This window comes from Cotesia glomerata, linkage group LG9 (assembly GCF_020080835.1).
Source record: "Cotesia glomerata isolate CgM1 linkage group LG9, MPM_Cglom_v2.3, whole genome shotgun sequence".
Classification (NCBI taxonomy): domain Eukaryota; kingdom Metazoa; phylum Arthropoda; class Insecta; order Hymenoptera; family Braconidae; genus Cotesia; species Cotesia glomerata.
In genome coordinates, this window is record NC_058166.1 from 13,423,998 (window position 1) to 13,429,149 (window position 5,152).

The 5,152-nt window shown below is 26.3% G+C and overlaps 1 long non-coding RNA gene across 1 annotated transcript; it reads left to right on the top strand.

The window, feature by feature from the left end:
• Positions 1-1,397: 1,397 nt before the first annotated feature.
• Positions 1,398-4,803, top strand: LOC123272005. The gene is made up of 2 exons (XR_006511004.1): positions 1,398-1,465; positions 4,619-4,803. It is a non-coding gene; the product is annotated as an uncharacterized LOC123272005 (long non-coding RNA).
• Positions 4,804-5,152: the final 349 nt, after the last annotated feature.

The window sequence follows — 5,152 nt, forward strand, 5'->3', positions numbered from 1 at the left end:
GATTCTGCTCCTGCTACTTCTGCTGGTTCTTCAGTCTGCTTCGAGTTTTGCTCTTGTTTTTTTAGCTTTTGTTTTTGTTGCTTGCTTTCACGTTTTTTTGCACACAGGTTACTGAGGTATACAAGCATACGAGTATACGAGTATACGAGTACGAGCGCTCATTCATTCCTACAAGCTACTACTGAGGTACATTCTTGCTCTTCCTCTTACTGGTTTTACTATTTTTACTACGACTATTTTTTTCTACGCTTGTGTAATTGAAAGTTGCTGGAAGAGAAGCTGGTTAGCATGAATGAGATTTTTTTTTTAATTGCGGGTTTGCGGAATAAATTTTGTAAAATGAATTGTAAGAAAAATTTTTGGGAACATTGTAGTAAGTTATATAAGATTTTGATCAAAATATTGTTAAAAAATTATTGATAGATTAGATTTTTTAGAATGATGTAAAAATATTCATGAGATTTGGAGACTTCTTAATTAATTAGAAGTAATGGGTAATAAAGCCTAATTGAGAGATGTTTGTGATAAAATGAATAATATTAAATGTAATCAATAAATTTTTATGTTAATTATTATTAAAGTACTTTTTCCTTGAAACGTCAACTAAAAATGGTAAATTTTACTATAAACAAAAATTAAATTAAACATTTTAAAAAATTGTAACAATTAGAGCTTATTTTAGTATAGTCAGATAATAAAAGACCTACTTTAACATAATTAAATAGTTTGCACTATAGTTTAAACATCTTTAGTATTTAAGATCAATAATCAGAGTATTGTTTCGACAAAACATTATTATTCATCTCAAATACCAAAAGTATATTCACCATAGTTTAATTATTTAAATAATTATGCTAAGCCCTTCGGCTATATTACCCCACTACACTTCAAATCTTTAATTTTGTTTTTGTTTACTGTAAAAATAACCATATTGTTGTTGATATTTTATAAAAAATATCCTTAAATAATGATTAACATCTTAATTTATGGATAGTTTTATTTTAGTTATGAATATCTGTTAACTATAGGGTTTATTACTCTATAGGCGTTATGACTCGCGAGTACTCAAATTCTCTCATCAAAAACTTTAACTAAAATTACATCAATTTTTCATAAATATATTTAGCACTAACTTTCATTAAACATTTTTATTACTGTAAAAATTAATAAAAATGATTGGTACAGTAAAATATTTGATAAATAAATAGCAGTTTACTCTTGAAATCACCAGTTCAATCTAAATTTTCATCTAATTAAAATTTAATTTAAAATAAAATAAATAATAATAATAATTTATTAAACTATCAATTTTTTTATTCCTAGGTTAATTTATTACAATTATTAAGTTTTTGAAAAACACATCAATTAAATTTTTAGGCAGATTTTGTTAGAAATTTAACTATTGCATTAGTCCTCATGGTGGAATTTTCAACTGATTTTGCTATCATATGTCATAATTAGTCAAGTAAGTTCCAAAAATACCATTGGTTAAAAAATTCATATATATATATATATATATATATATATATATATATATATATATATATATATATATATATATATATATATATGTTATATATATATATATATATATATATATATATATATATATATATTAGGGTGTTCCAAAAAAAGTCGATAATTTTTTTTTTCGATTGCATATGAAATTCTTGTTATATATGCTATAAAAAAAATTCTGTAAAAATTTGAGCCCTTATTATCAACTTGAAGAACTCAATCACCAAATTTGAAGATTTACCATTGATTTAACATGGAAAAATGATTTTTTAACCTTCATTTCTCCTGGAAACTATGTAGAAAATTATTTTTCGGAAAAACCATCACTGATCTTTCTTCAGTATTAAATTCTGTAAAAAAAGCTCTTAGAGTCCAGTCTCTAACGTCAACCCTCTCGTTTTTATTTGCGTTAAAAATTATAGATTTTTTGAAATTTCGATTTTTTTCCATTTAATGTTTAAAATTTTGATCTCCGGCCATAAAGTTTGAGGAAATTTTAGTAGATCGTTCAGTGTTTCACAAATCTGTGCCAAGAAAATTTTTTGTATCACTTTTGGCTCCAAAATTGTGAGGTTTGCAATATCTATTTTAATGATTATTCGCTATAATAATAAATTTTACAAAAAATTGAAAAATTTATCAACAAAATATCAAAATTTCTTTATAACAGTCAACAAAACGCTATATTTACGCTTCAATCTTTCAATTTTATTATTTTTTTTCATTTAATATAGGGGAGGGTGGGGCACGGCGGCCCACCTGGGGCACAACGGCCCACCTCAAAAATTAGGTAAAAATTTTTTTTTTCATTTTCTGTCAAATTATGACCTCTATGATGTTTTTATGATATTTTAGGCCAATATGTGAAATGTGGAGCATAATGGACCACTCGTGAAAAAAAATTGTATCGAAAAAATTATTTTTTTTTTTCGAATTGTTAGAAATTTAAAGAATTAATTTTTTTAAGCCTTTTCAGGTCAATGGTGTTTATCTGAGGTAAAATGGATTAGGAAAAAATTTTGTTGAACTGAGAAATTGAACAAAAAATTAAATTATATAGCTTGTAAAAAATTGAAAACACAGTTTTTTGAAATTAAAACAGTAATTTAATTTTATTATTAATTATTGATCACGGTATCTTCTGCGTCAGGCAGAAACCCAATCTCAAAGTCTTATTTGAGTTTCTCCAAGGATGTCTTACTCTACGCAATTCATATTTCTAATTTTGGCTTGAAAAAAAAAAAAAAAAAAAAAAAAACAAAAGACCTGGTTCAAGATATTACGTACTTTAGAATCTCAGTCTGAAGACTTAAGATGTGATTTTAATTAATGTAAATTAATGTAACCAATTAATTACTGAATACCATCTCTGTTTTTTTTCTTGTGCGTAGGTTTAAAACCTTTAAGTGCAAGAAAAGAAACTAATTATTATCTGTTTAATACTAATTAACAGCTTAACAATAAAATTTATAATAATTTTTTAAAAACATTAACAAAAATTCAACTTTGAATAAAACATGAAATATAAATTTTCGATAATTTTGAAATCACATCGAGATAATTTAATATCGACGGTTTAATTAGCAATTGGTCTGACTCCTTATTTTTTAGAGGGTGATTTTTTAACATTATGATATGGTAATAGTCCAATTATAAATTATTTGAATGATCCTGACCAAAATATTATACCTCTATTATTAAATAGTTTATTAAAGTGATACCTAACATTAAATGGTTTATTAGTGATAATAAATTTCAAACTAATTGTATTTTCGTACGAATGGGAGATTCTCTAAAATGGAGTTAGACAATTTGCTCATTAGAACGTCGATAGACGATTAATCGCAATGATCACAGAAATATTTGTCGGAATAATCCATGAATCATGGAAGAATCCATGACTCTGTGGATGCTGAGCAAAGTCAATCACAATAAAGACAATGGCAATCATCATTTTTATATTTTAAATATTTTTTTTTTCAAATTTTTTAGTTTTGATTTTATTTTATTTTATTTTTTTTTTTTGTTTAACTGAGTTCCTTTTTTTTGCTTCATTTTGAGTTTTTTTTTCTTTGAGTTCTCGGCGATACTTGACTCGTAAAAATCGTGGTTTTCTCTATACGACTATTTGTGGAAGGAGAATCTCCAGATTTTGATGGCAATGGCTTCAGTAAAAAAAAAATTTTTTATGTGCTTTTTTTGGTGAGTGGGACGTCGTGCCCCAGAAAAAAATTTTTTTTTCAATTTTCTGAAAAATTTCAACTGATTTATTCGAAATAGACGGAAAATAAACAAATTTAATGGTTAGAAATCACAAAAAGAAATAATTAACTTAAGTAGGCCGTTGTGTCCCACCCTCTCCTAACAGTTTTTGGCCGTGTGTGAATTCTATGTTACAGCCAAAAACTGTTAAATTAAATGAAAAAAAATGATAAAATTGAAAGAATTGAAGCGTAAATACAGCGTTTTGTTGACTGTTATAAAGAAATTTTGATATTTTGTTGATAGATTTTAAAATTTTTTGTAAAATTTATTATTATAGCGAATAATCATTAAAATAGATATTGCAAACCTCACAATTTTGGAGCCAAAACTGATACAAAAAAATTTCTTGGCACAGATTTGTGAAACACTGAATGATCTACTAAAATTTCCTCAAACTTTATGGCCGGAGATCAAAATTTTAAACATTAAATGGAAAAAAATCGAAATTTCAAAAAATCTATAATTTTTAACGTAAATAAAAACGAGAGGGTTGACGTTAGAGACTGGACTCTAAAAGCTTTTTTTACAGAATTTAATACTGAAGAAGGATCAGTGATGGTTTTTCCGAAAAATAATGTTCTACATAGTTTGCAGGAGAAATGAAGGTTAAAAAATCATTTTTCCATGTTAAATCAATGGTAAATCTTCAAATTCGGTGATGGAGTTCTTCAAGTTGATATTAAGGGCTCAAATTTTTACAGAATTTTTTTTATAGCATATATATAACAAGAATTCCACATGCAATCGAAAAAAAAAAATTATCGACTTTTTTTGGAACACCCTAATATATATATATATATATATACATATGTAATATAACCGACCTTGTCATCAGGATATCTGCAAAAGTTTTCGACCGATCTTGATGAAACTTGGTACACATGTTCTTTGGGTAATTATCTTGAACGAGTTCGAAGATGAGCAAAATCGGTCAATTAATTTAGAAATGGCGGCTACTTAAAATTTTCAAAATAGTGAAAATCACGTTTTCGGTTACTTTATTGATGTATAACTTTTGATCGAAAAGAGATAGCTAATTTTTCAAAACTTTATAAGATAGCTCATAAAATTGCTTTCAGTTTTACGTATATAACATTGACTTTTTGTCCATTTTCAGTTATTTTATCAAAGTTAAGAGGTCTATTGAACCATTTTCAGCCAATGTGTAGTACATCTGACATATGAATGTTATTCTATCAAAAATTGTCAACAGATCCTAATGAAATTTGGTACACAATTTACTCAGACAATTAGCTCGCATGAGTCCTAGGATAGACGAAATCAATAAATTAGGTTCGAAGTAGTAGCATTTCAAAATTGACAAAATAGTGAAAATCACGTTTTTTGTGGCTTCATTGATGAATAACTT